Here is a 14,680-nt window from a genome sequence, read left to right as displayed (position 1 = left end):
TAAGATTATCTAATTCATTTATATATCAAATCCCTCAACTTTTTGGGTTTTTTTTTGTTTTAATTTTTTCCAGGTTTGCTACTTCTGCTCCACAGATACCATAAAATAGTTTTTTCCGATTTATAATTTATGATGGAAAAGTAGATGTGGTAAAATTTTATATTTCATCATAATTATATCTTAAAATCTTTTTAAATTAGATATTTAATTATAAATCAATTTATTTTTCTAGAATGTTCTCATTGGATAAAATAACGTATTCTGTGATACCAAAACATTATTTTTTAAAACCTAATAAAATATCATAGAAACAAAAATTGGTCTTAAAACTTTACATGGATTTAAAACTAAATGTTTAAAATGTCTTTGATCAAGTTCTATTCATTTGCTTGTGGACCTCTTAAAACCAACATCCCTTTTATAAATGAACATAATTTTTTTTGACTTGTCAGGGCTCTCCTGAAATTAAGAGCAAAGGTTATAGGAGGTTCAATTCAAATGGAATGCAAGTGAATTTTCGGTTTATTCTTCTACTCTCATGCTATATAACAATCTCAGTAATAATAGTATAGATATATATATTGGGTGGTTTTTATATATGAATGTAAATAATAGTCATAAAGTAAATACTTATATTAAAGATCATATATCTTAATTTATGATGTTTGTAATACATTTACTACCTAGATGTTTATTGTATTTGAAGTGAAATCAAATGGAAATGTAATATGCCAAAATTAAACAATATTTGTAATTGACTGTTATAAAATATTATATTTTTTTTAAATGTGAAAAAAATTAAAGATTACCTGTGTAAAAATAAAAAAAAACAAGTATTACAACATCCATAAAAGCGAAGCACTGAAACGGTAGGACATTAACACTAGTAAAGTGTCTGAACTGAATAATCAGAATATAAAAGTATAAGAGTCGATGCAAAATTGTAAGTAAATTTGTTGAAAAACTAATTGATACAGGATAATGTTTATGGACATACTTACATTTTTAGGACTTGATTATAGAGTTGCTTCGCTTATAATATTGTACTTTGTTGTCCCAGGAATCAATATACCAAACATCAGATCAAACGGATAATTAGATCTTATAAAAATTTGTTTTTAAAAAAGTAGAAAAATCAACATGTTTAAAATAAACGTACGGACATTCTGGTAATGATTATAGAGTTGCTACGCTTTCTAAATCGTACCTAACTACTACAGGAATCACCATGCAAAGTTTGAAATCGATAGGACAATTCTAACATGCCTAAATTAACTAATAAAAGCTATCTATTTTGGACGGACGTACGGACGTATGGACGGACCGAACCTAATTATAGAAAAGCTTCACTTTTAAAAATATTAAATTTGCCTTTTAAACAAACACAAATTTAGAAGCAATTTTACCTTAAATTTCAATGTTATTTTTTATGACTTTATCTCATTAAAGTGCTTAAAAATTTGCCTACATGGATGTTTTTATTGATGTTGTTTTTGTATTTCTCATTTGCTTATCCTTTAAATCTATGTATAACATTCAGGTTTCATACTTATTATTTTGTAAATAAATATTTTCCAAAATCTATAATTTATATTTTGTTATAAGTATGTTATTTGTTGTCTACTTGATAATGTTTAATGTTTTAAGAGTTTAAAATTATACTATTGTAAGAAAAAAAGTAAAAAAAGGTATCACTTTTAACATTTACTAATTACAAGTAACTTTTTTTTATAAAATCAATAAAAATGTAAAATAAATGTATTACTGTACAATGTATGTCTATTTTTCTAATGAAACCATATCAAATTTAAATACCTGAAAATTAAAACCATAACTTTCTGTAAAATGATGAATCCAAATAGTTAATCCCTAAAAAAGTGTTATATAATTTCAATTGTAAATTTTGGAAATAAATGTTTAATATTGTGCTTCTTATTTTTTGTGAAGTTATTAACTCAATTCAAAGTACGTACAATGTCACAAAACAACATTCAAACAAACATTAGCCGCCCATCTAATAATGAGTTATCTCAAAAAACCGCCTAAGATGGAAGTGAAGGTACAAAAAGATTCCTTTTCTTGCAATATATTAACTCCTAGATGTTTCAGTATTATTGGTTAACTTTTTAGTTTTAAAACTTCTCTTTGATTTTCTATTTTTATAGGTAATAGAATCGTGAATCTTAAATGTAACTTAATGTAAACTTGTAATGAGCTTAATTTTTTTGTGGGAGATTCCTAATTCCAATTCTATAATGATGCTGAGCTTAAAAAAATGTACCTTACTGTCCTAGGAATCAATACTCCAAGAATAAATTGAGCTATCTATTACAAATATTCAGACAAACAGACACATTGACTTGTCCTAAGTGTAGAAACGCTTGAATTTTCATAAAACAGAATTATTAAAAGTTTACCCTGACAAAAAGTTTTCCTGCAGGTCCATATAAGCACATCAAAAATCATTGTCCTGTCCATCATTCCTAAACACATAATAAATACAGTTTTGGAGATCTTGACTGTAAGTACTTTTAGTTTTGAGTAGCGAATCTAATCGATAACTCATTTTTTTTCAGTCTATCCATAAACCTGTCTGTATGTCCATAATACTAATGAGAAAATGTTATCTATTCTAAAGTTATTAAAGATAGAAAGCCAGGGAGTAAGGGAGGGGACAATGGGCAGTTAATTCAATTTTATAGTTGTGACCCTTTAAGGTTGAAAACCCAGATATTTCCAGATAAAACAAGTATTTGCAATATAGCAACCTTTAGTGGAAATTTTTGACTTTTTGAATTGTTTTTAATTCGAAATGCACCATCCTTAAACTGATGCTTTACTACAAGCCTTTGATTCTAGAGATCAAAACCCTTGTTTACAATTCATTTCCATAGTTGTTATTATTTAAACTTCGGAAAATTAAGGAAACATACCATTTTACTTTTACAACATCTTTTACCCAATTTTTTTATTGTATTTATTAAAAAGCTTAGACATGAAAAAGCCTTTAAATAATTATATTACAAAACTTACTAAAACAATTACCTTCCTGCAGAACTTTTAACTCAAGTTATTTCATTTAATGAAATAAAAATGAGATACCTTGCGTCAAAATTTCATACTACATAAATAAAAAAGTTGAGAACATAAGTACATCTGAATATTAAAGATCTTAAGGTTTAAGTAACATATCTTAGGATAACTGGTAGCTGCGCTCCTAGCATCCAGGACAGAAAAATAAAATAACACCATCTTGAGATTTTAATGATAAACAAACCTTGAACAACTCAGGACTTCGTGAATTTTCCCTAAAATTTTGAAATTAATCGGATCATTAATTACAGAAATATTAAGCTAAAGACAAAAAACTTTTGCCTTTACATTAAATCAATAAGAAACATCTAACATGTCTAAAGTAACGAAAAGAGCTAACCGTTACGGACGTACAAATGTGCGGGACCTAATTATAGGAAGGCTTTGCTCATAATAACTAATAATCTTAATATAATTTCTTTCTACAACGCACTAATCGGAATGAATTAACATTAAACAAGAATTAGATATAAAAAATGTAATGATTCAATTTACAAAATAATTTTCAAAATCAAATATTCTGTCTGCTTGTTATTGTTTTCGTCTGCTTGTTATTGTTTATATTTTTGTTGACGCGCTAGTTTGCCGCGGGATTATGCATGATTTTGCGTGACGTCATTCATAATTGGTCCCCAAGATTGGTTAGAAACTGCTAAATTCTTGCATGTTCCCTTTAAGCCAGTCCCCAAAGTCTGAGACTCCTAAAAATTGAATATTCGATCCATTGTCCCCTCCCTTACTCCCTGATAGAAAGCTGATTTTTATGTGATGATCACTCTAACTAATAAGCACCCAGTATATACTCACTTGGTCCGTAAATCCGTCAGTTATTTTCTTAGTTGTTTTTAGAGAAATACGGCTGAAATAATGTGTGTGAATTGAATATTTTCTTAAACAATCTACAGTTTACAGTGATTCAATCTAAGTCTAAGGTTGTCTAGCCTACCTTATTAATAGACAGTGCCCTCCAGACTATCATGTTTTTATTTTTACAATCCTTTTACATAAAATTTACCAGATGCAGCAAGCAGAGAACATCTAGAAACATGAATATAAATTAGGTAAATATTTAATCACTAATCATTTATGTGTAAAAAAACAAGGATGACAACATCCAAAAAAGCGAAGCTCTGACGTGGTAGGACAAACGAACATTAACACTTGTAGAGTGTCATAACTGAATAATCAGAATATAAATGTATAACAGTCAAAACAAAATTATGAGTCAATTTGTTGAAAACTGCTTAAATACAGGATACTGTTTAAGGACATACTTACATGTTTGGTACTAGATTATATCGATGCTTAGCTTATAAAATTGTACTTAGTTGTCCTAGGAATCAGTATTCCAAAAATCGGATATCATATCACATAATAATTTGTTGTTAAAAAAGTTAAAATTCAACATGTTTGAAATGGACGTACGGACATCTGGTAATGATTATATAGTTGCTACGCTTTCTAAATTGTACCTAACTACTGCAGGAATCACCATGCAAAGTTTGAAATCGATAGGACATTCTAAAATGCCTAACTACTAAAAAAGCTTTCTGTTACAGGCGGTTGGACGTACAGACGGACGGACAGACCGACCCTAAGTATAGAAAAGCTTCGCTTTTAAAAAGTAATTGAATGTAGAAAGATAGATACATGAATCAACTAAAGACATAGAAGAAAATAATGATTAGTTATAGATTGATAAAAAGTAAAAAAAATTAAAAACTTTTGTTGTAATTTCAAGAAAATTTTTTGTCCATAAAGTTAAAATAGCATTGACTAGTATATAATAATGTTTTTTTATATATTTAAAATTGCCCTGAATTATAAGTCAATTTTAAGAGAGAAAAATCCTACCTTTTATACACAATATCCATGCATTTAAACTGGATTATTTGGACAGTGTCATTAATAGCTACATATTCAGTCATTGTAAATATTCTAAAAATAGAGAAAATTAGTAAAATTTGCAAATCAAATATATATGTTGTATACTAAAGTTTGATAATAAGTGAAAACAAAGATAAGTAAAAATCAAGGTTTAAATCAAATGTTAAATGTAATATTTACATAATCAAATAGATCAATTCATTTTAGTTTAAGCTCACTCTAGAAAGCATTAAATCAATAGCACAAAACAAAAGGTTTAGAACTTAGTTGATATTTATGATACAAAATTAAGTTAAATGAAAGTAACCTAGACAATTTAAGAAAATCAATTTTTGATTTTAGAGTAAAATTATTTTAATTATTTTGAAAGTTATGAAATGAATAGGTTCTGTTTAGAGTACTTGCAATATAAGAGTAAAATAATGTTTAGCACAAGACAAAAAGGACAAACCTTTTTTTTATATTTGTATCTGAATTAGGCATATATTGTTTTCTATTTAGTTGTTTTTTGTTGTTGATATTTTATAATACAGTAAAAATTGTAACAATTCATTACATATTTTGCTTTAGAATTGCTAATGATTCAAAGATGTTGTTTTATTGGCTGTTCATAATTCCATATTCTTGTCCAAGGTCGTCTTCAGATTCAAGGGGTGGGGAGGGGGGGTTGCTTATAGCGGTTAATTTAAGGGTTGACTGTAACCAGACTATCCCTTGTTCCATCAGCATGTATATATATAGGCTTCTTGGTATGATCCAGCTTATTTTTTATATTAATTAATTATATAATTGTGTTGTCACTTTAGATGAATATTCACTGTGGGCTACAATTGAATCAAGACAAAAGTAAGTGCCGAGCCCTGGGACCTATGTAGGGTGAAAATATACATAAATCTTTGATGATTCCAGGTGGAGACAAAATATTTTAGCGGGGTCTTTTGGTTTTTTTTCAATTTAAAGTTCTGGAAAAAATTGAAAAAAAATATGAAAATCTTTAATAAAAAACAAACAAAAAATAATTTTTAATATTTTTTTTTATTTATAGATACAAACAACTGATATAAATACTATAAGCTTTAAAAAAATCACAATTTTCAAATTTAGACTTTCAATATAAAGATTTGTAGAAAAAACCTAACAACAAATTCTAACATATTTCTGATCAACATAGCAATAAAACGTCTTTTGCAAAATCTTTATCATAAAAAATAAATAGAACTTACTAAAGACTTTTTTTCATTTAAACTTATACTTTTCACATTAATTAACTTTAAAGATTGATTTTTTTAAAAAGAAAGGTTGCGTGATTTTTTTATTCATAATTAATTGCCTAATTTTGAGATTCAGATAAAAAACCTTACTGCTTTATATCATTGGATACTCTACTAGCAGCGGCTACGCCTCTAGAGGCATATAGGGACCCTTAGGTTGGGGGGGAAGACGAACCCCCCCTTACAATTTCAGTTTTTTTTAATGAATAAGTTAAAAACATTTATTTTGGAGAGTTGATTCTCTTGGGATAGTGATGGTACCCTTCCCCAAAATAGTAATAAACCTTACCAGGACATATAAGAAGCTACCATGTAAAGGAGAACCATATTGGTTCAGTGGTTAGTGAGATCCCTTGGTGCACAAAGACTCACATAGAACGTGTTACTTTATTATAAAGATACATATATACACAGAAACTCTACAATCAGAGTATGTCTGTTTGTTCATTTGTCTGTATAAAAACAATACAGAATATATTTATTTTGCTATATTCAATTCAACAACTATATTTTTATTTTAGGCTTAAAAAGAAAAATTTTTTTTTGTGTGTTATGGTCCTTTTTTAAGGGGCGATTTCTCTTCTCTTTCTCAAAAAAAGTTATAAACCTTCCAAGGACCAATGAGAAGCTACATAGTAAAGTAAAAAAAGAACCATATCAGTTCTTAAGCATCAGAAAGATGGACAAACAGACATCAATCTATTTTGTATCATAAATAGTGCTTTAAAGCAGGGAGAGAAATATCATCTGAAATAAAAAAAATTTTCCTATCGTTTAAAAGTTATATCCCTGTATAAAAAAGATAGGATGTCCGTGTGTTTTTTCTGTCTGTGCCTAAAGTTCTTGCTAACCGCTGGACCAATTTGGTTCTTCTTTATTGACCTATTTTTTAGACTGATAATAGGATCAACATATTCAGGAGTTGTTTAGTGTCTGTTAATCCTTATATAAAAGTAACAGTTTCTGTGTCTGTCTGTTTGTGTGTGTGTGTGTTAGGGTGTCTGTCGGTACCGAAGATTCTTTGTAACCGCTTAACTGATATAGTTCTTCTTGGTTCAAGTTTTTCATGGTCCTGAGAAGTTTTGAGTTTAGAAAAAATTAGTTCCTACCCAACATTTAAAAAAACTTTTTCTTTTACATACTAAAACTGAAAGTAGGGGAGGGGTCAACTTCCCCCCACTTATCAAGGGCCCCTAGATGCCTCTAGGGGCAAAACCGCTAGTGATAAAATAATTTTTATCTTTTATTATGATAAAATTGTTCTTTTTCCATTTAATAAAATATAATTGTAATTATCAACCTCAAAGAATATCCAGAATTAGGTAATTGGATTTAACAAGGGAAAAAGACAACATCCATAATTAGTGAAGCTCTTAAGTTTAAAAGAATACAAATAAAGAAAATAGCAAGTGTAACATACAGATACAAAAATATATTAATCAGAGCGAGATGGGACAATGGGCTGTTTATTAGACTAGTCCCCATAGTTTAATATAGGAATTTGTTATTCGTTGGCTTAACTACTAAGGGGACCTGTTGCGATTTTTGTTTGGTTGGATTATTAAATTAAGTGCCCAACATTTCAACCATTAACTGACACATACAGAAGGGTTATCCATGTATCATATTTGGGAATGTAAATCAATTTAGCGGTCATTGTCTTATCCCTTTAGATCCCTGAATAGTAATTAACAATGATCAATGGTTCTTTTTTTCTATTTAGCTTCTCATTGGTTCTTGGAAGGTTTATAACTTATTTTGGGAGGGTACCTCCACCATCCTAGGAGAAATCAACCCCTAAAAAAGGACCCCATTTCACACACAAAAAATAACTTTTTCTTTTTAAGTCTAAAATAAAAATCTAATAGTAGAATTCAACCACTACTTCCCCTCTCAAGTGCCCCTAAAGGCCTCTAGGGGCGTAGCCGCTAGTACCAAATAAATATATTCTGTAATGTTTTTATACAGACGGATGAACAAACAGACATACTCTGATTGTAGAGTTTCTGTGTATATATGTATCTTTATAATAAAGTAACACGTTCTATGTGAGTCTTTGTGCACCAAGGGATCTCACTAACCACTGAACCAATATGGTTCTCCTTTACATGGTAGCTTCTTATATGTCCTGGTAAGGTTTATTACTATTTTGGGGAAGGGTACCATCACTATCCCAAGAGAATCAACTCTCCAAAATAAATGTTTTTAACTTATTCATTAAAAAAAACTGAAATTGTAAGGGGGGGTTCGTCTTCCCCCCCAACCTAAGGGTCCCTATATGCCTCTAGAGGCGTAGCCGCTGCTAGTAGAGTATCCAATGATATAAAGCAGTAAGGTTTTTTATCTGAATCTCAAAATTAGGCAATTAATTATGAATAAAAAAATCACGCAACCTTTCTTTTTAAAAAAATCAATCTTTAAAGTTAATTAATGTGAAAAGTATAAGTTTAAATGAAAAAAAGTCTTTAGTAAGTTCTATTTATTTTTTATGATAAAGATTTTGCAAAAGACGTTTTATTGCTATGTTGATCAGAAATATGTTAGAATTTGTTGTTAGGTTTTTTCTACAAATCTTTATATTGAAAGTCTAAATTTGAAAATTGTGATTTTTTTAAAGCTTATAGTATTTATATAAGTTGTTTGTATCTTTAAATAAAAAAAAATATTAAAAATTATTTTTTGTTTGTTTTTTATTAAAGATTTTCATATTTTTTTCAATTTTTTTTCAGAACTTTAAATTGAAAAAAAACCAAAAGACCCCGCTAAAATATTTTGTCTCCACCTGGAATCATCAAGGATTAATGTATATTTTCACCCTACATAGGTCCCAGGGCTCGGCACTTACTTTTGTCTTGATTTAATTGTAGCCCACAGTGTATTGTATTTAGATATATAATTAAAAAAGATAATGTCAAAAAGTTACAAATCAACATGTTTTTTAAAAGCGAAGCTTTTCTATAATGAGGGTCAGTCCGTCCGTACGTACGTCCGTCCGAGATAGATAGCTTTTATTCGTTAATTTAGGCATGTTAGAATTGTCCTATCGATTTCAAATTTTGCATGATGATTCCTGTAGTAGTTAGGTACGATTTAAAAACCGTAGCAACTCTATAATTATTACCAGAATGTCCGTACGTCCATTTTAAACATGTTGATTTTTCTACTTTTTTTAACAACAAATTTTTATGTGATCTAATTATCCGTTTGATCTGACTTTTGGTAAATTGATTCCTGGGACAACAAAGAACAATAGTATAAGCCAATCAACTCTATAATCAAGTCCTAAACATTATCCTGTATTAAGCAGTTCTCCAACAAATTACTTTAATTTTGCTTCGACTCTTTCGATACTTTTATATTCTGATTATTCAGTTCAGACACTATACAAGTGTTAATGTTCGTTTGTCCTACCGTTTCAGTGCTTCGCTTTTATGGATGTTGTCATCCTTGTTTTATAGACGTACGGACTTTCTGGTAGCGATTATAGTGTTGCTAGGCTTGTTGAACCTAACTGTTACAGAAATCATCATGCAAAGTATAAAATCCATAGGATAACTCTAACATGCTTAAATTAACAATAAGAGCTAACTATTATGTAATGACGGACAGAACCTTATAATAGAAAAGCTTCGCTTTAGAAAACAATATAGTTCATTTGATTATGATATGTCTGTTCTGAAAATAATATAGCAGTCAAGAAAATCACATTTAAAGCCGGTATATCATGCATACAATAAATACATACTCTGATTCTTATAATTTCTTATTTTAATATCTGCGGACAGCCGTCTATAAATTATAATACGTTTTGATAGATAACTATTAATTCATATACTTCAATTTTGTATGTACAACCAACATGATGTTTGTACTAAATAATCTTTCGAGCTAACAATTGGATTATTAAAGCTCTTCTTTTCAGAGAAGCTTCTCATAGGTTTCAGAACGTTTTTTTTAGTATGGCTTCGAAACCGATTAATATCCACTGGATAAGAACCGGTTCTCCACCTTATTACAGACAATTTTCCACGAATATTAAAATAGAAATTAAAACCAGTTTATAATCCTAAAATTTTCACTTTGATATCTGCGGGAAGTTGTCTATAAAACAATACGATAAATAACTCTTATCCATTTTAGGGTAGTTATTCCACCCTCTCAGAAGAAAACTCTCATATAAACTAAATGCTCCCCTAAAAATAATTTTGTACAACTTTATTTTACTGAAATGGGTTGGTTCTCTTTTTAGAATGGAATATGACACTAAAGTTTTTTTTAACTAAATAACTAAAATTTTGTTTATTTTTAACAAATTTTCAATCACTTTTACAATGTTTCTGTAGTATATTAAGTGTGTTTTTATTCAGTTTGCTTAAGGCCATATATGTCTCATTTAAAAAAAATTGATTATGATATTTGTGTTAAATCTGAATTGAGAAGAATCTAAATGTCGTATTATTCTGGATTTATTTTAATCCATATTGCAAAAGTAAAAAGGATGACAACATCCATTAGTAGCGACGCACAAATAACTTGACATGCGGGCAAAGTGATCTAAACAGCAGATGTTAAGTGGTTATAAATCAAGAATAGATTTATTGGGAAAAAATCACGAAACCATTTACATGCGTTTTTTATGATTTAATATTCATATTTTTGTATCATGACTGACAGACTGACGGACAAAGGAAATTATATACTGGACGCTCATGGATATGGGGATTCGGGGAACCAATAAATATCAGCTATATATCGTGAATAGCAGAATTTGTTTTTCCAAACGTTTCAACTACTAACATATAAAGTTGGTAGTTTTGTGTATCATCATTTGGGTTGTTTATCAATTTATCGGCCATTGGCTTATCCCTTTAGTTCCCTGATTAAAGGCGCCATTTAAAACAAACAAACAACTATATATATTTTATTTTTTATCAGTGAGAGAGTAAATAAATAATATTTTTTTCTACGTCAGTAAATTACAGAAATTTAAATAAAACTATTTATAGTTGTACAGTAAATCTTTTCATGAAAATACCCTTTTTCGAATTTCAATCTTCTGCTAACCTAAAAAGTTACTTTAGGGGCCTAGAAATATATGTACAAAATTTCAGCTCTCTATCTCTCCTGGCGACCTAGCGCCAGGCATGTAAAATATCAACAGATAACGGTAGCACGGCGGTTTTAACAATATCTCAGTAATGTGCAGGTTTTCAGCTCTTCTGCATATTTCAATTTAAACACATAAGGCCAAAGATATTTTATCCAAAAAATCTTTTGTCAAAGTCTACTCTAGACCTAGCGCCAGTCAGTTTTCTAAAATCATGCATTTTATACCTGTGAAAAATGAAATCGCCAGCGCTAGGTGTAGAGTAGACTTTGACAAAAGATTTTTGGGATATCATATCTTAGGCCTTATGTGTTTAAGTTGAAATATGCAGAACACCTAAATTCACCTTCCAAGCCATTCTCTAAGCATTTAAATTTTTTTTGTTGAAATAACGGGATTTCAAAACTGCCTTTTGAAAAGGCCTAAAAAATATCTTTTTTGTCCCTTTTTTCACTGTATATAGTTACAACTTATTAAGATATTATTCTCAGTTAAAAAAAAATTGGCGCTTCCAGCACCAAAACCGGCAAAAACAGGCAGTTAAACTTCTGAACCCCTACTTAACCCCCTGAACAGACCCCCCCTCTATCTCGGCTCCTGTTACAGATAGAGACGTAAAACTTTTTTCTGGTTGTTCATGTGTATTTTTAGAGAATCGCTTTTTCTAGTCATAGCGGTCAGACTGCTCCTTATCCGCTTTTTAGCGGCCAGTCGCTAAATATTATAACAGCTGTAGAGCGGCCAATTTTAAAGCTAAGAAAACCAAATTTTATGACAAACTATTATTTTTTATAATAAAAAAATACCTTTTCTGACCATCGCCGAAAAACGACAAATAACAAGGACCGCCAATTTTGGCGGTAAAACAGCCAATTTTAAAGCTAAGAAAACCAAATTTTATGACAAACTATTATTTTTTAACGGCCAATTTTAAAGCTAAGAAACCCAAATTTTATGACAAACTATTTTTTTTTATAATAAAAAAATACCCTTTTTGACCATCGTGGAAAAACGACAAATAACGGAAACCACCAATTTTGGCGGTAAAACGGCGGTTGGCAGCGCTAAATAATATTTTTATCTGTTTATAGTTACAACTTATTAAGATATTATTCTCAGTTAAAAAAAAAATTGGCGCTTCCAGCACCCAAACCGGCAAAAACAGGCAGTTAAACTTCTGTATGCCTACATAACCCCATAACAGACCCCCCTCTATCTCGGCTCCTGTTACAGATAGAGACGTAAAACTTTTTTCTGTTGGTTCATGTGTATTTTTAGAGAAAATTACTTTTTCTAGTCATAGCGGTCAGACTGCTCCTTATCCGCTTTTTAGCAGCCAGCCGCTAAATATTAAAAAAGCTGTAGAGTGGCCAATTTTAAAGCTAGGAAAACCAAATTTTATGACGAGCAATTATTTTTCATAACAAAAAAAAATGCTTTTTCTTACCATCGCCAAAAAACGACAAATAACGGAAACCGCCAATTTCGGCGGTAAAACGGTGGTTGGCGACGCTAGTTTTATCTGTTTATGATCACAATAAAGACTACATACAAAAATTGGCTGGTCTAGACCTGTTTTAGAATTCCGCTACTGGCAGCTTAAATACGGCAAAACTACAGGTAGGAAATAAAAAATCAGTTAAAAATCGGTCAAGGAGTGGCCAAACGGTCATGGCCTTACTATTCACGGAAGTTTATTATTACTCAAGAATTAATATATATTTATCAAAAAATTTAATTGATTTGAAGCTTACATGGACTGCCGCCACTGGCTGCGGTCAGCTGGAAACAACAGCTGATATAAAAAAAAAAATTTAATATGTCATGTAGGCATGTAAGATAAGCTTAATTTTACAATTTTAAGTCTATGAGTAAAAAATAAATACACTGGAGCCATTCAAAGTAATTTGAAGACTAGGAGGATTATATCCTGCTGGATCATACCTGAACACCTAATTTTCATCTTATTTTTTACTAAGGTTGATTAAATATTACAAAAGTAATTACAAGAGAGTTGTCCTTACTTCTGATCTTAGAGCTTTTTCTTTATGGATGTTGTCTTCCTATTTTTTGTCTGTATTTAATCACTTATTAATGTTGTCATCATTGTCATATTATTTGATAAAAACATCAATGCTTTACAAATAAAATTTATAGAGAAGATCATCTTGATGTTTTTAATAATTAAATTTGTATATTTTGATTTTGTTGTTAACCCTTTGTAGACAAATTGATAATATTTCTAAATGTTATATTTTTTTAATTGTCTGCGTCTGGCATCTGACTAAAATAAAAATCTATTACATTAGTTTAAACAATTAACTGTCTTGACCCTTTCCAGACCTTAACCAGCCAATTTTTGTATGTAGTCTTTTATTGTGATTATAAACAGATAAAAATATTAATTGGCGCCGCCAACCGCCATTTTACCACCAAAATTGGCGGTTTCCGTCATTTGTCGTTTTTTGGCGATGGTCAGAAAAAGCATTTTTTTGTTATGAAAAATAATTGCTCCTCATAAAATTTGGTTTTCCTAGCTTTAAAATTGGCCGCTCTACAGCTTTTTTTATATTTAGCAGCTGGCTGCTAAAAAGCGGATAAGGAGCAGTCTGACCGCTAAGACTAGAAAAAGTAATTTTCTCCAAAAATACACATTAACCAACAGAAAAAAGTTTTACGTCTCTATCTGTAACAGGAGCCGAGATAGAGGGGGGACTGTTATGGGGTTAAGTAGGGATACAGAAGTTTAACTGCCTGTTTTTGCCGGTTTGGGTGCTGGAAGCGCCAATTTTTTTTTAACTGAGAATAATATCTTAATAAGTTGTAACTATAAACAGATAAAAATATTATTTAGCGCCGCCAACCGCCGTTTTACCGCCAAAATTGGCGGTTTCCGTTATTTGTCATTTTTCGGCGATGGTCAAAAAAGGTATTTTTTTATTATAAAAAATAATAGTTTGTCATAAAATTTGAGTTTCTTAGCTTTAAAATTGGCCGTTAAAAAATAATAGTTTGTCATAAAATTTGGTTTTCTTAGCTTTAAAATTGGTCGTTTTACCGCCAAAATTGGCGGTTTCCGTTATTTGTCGTTTTTCGGCGATGGTCAAAAAAGGTATTTTTTTATTATAAAAAATAATAGTTTGTCATAAAATTTTATTTTCTTAGCTTTAACCCTTAACGGTCGGGGGGGGAGGGGGCGTTGAACGCCCCCCCATCCGGTTTTTTTCTATCTCATTTTCTGTGTGTGAAAGATAAAGAGCCCAAACTGCTTGACTTTTTAAGTATGGGTATGACACATAACTGAGAGTTGGAATTTTTTGAA

The 14,680-nt window shown here is 30.1% G+C and overlaps 1 protein-coding gene across 2 annotated transcripts in view; it reads right to left on the bottom strand.

Moving 5' to 3' along the window:
* The window catches only part of LOC145328461 (tetraspanin-1-like), a 245,927-nt gene that overhangs the window by 72,640 nt on the left and 158,607 nt on the right, over positions 1–14,680 (bottom strand). The window lies entirely within an intron of this gene.

Source organism: Acartia tonsa, chromosome 9 (assembly GCF_053477335.1).
Source record: "Acartia tonsa isolate MP-2025a chromosome 9, ASM5347733v1, whole genome shotgun sequence".
Taxonomy (NCBI): Eukaryota; Metazoa; Arthropoda; class Copepoda; order Calanoida; family Acartiidae; genus Acartia; species Acartia tonsa.
Note: the sequence above shows the minus strand (reverse complement) of the source record. Positions and strands in the feature narration are given on the sequence as shown.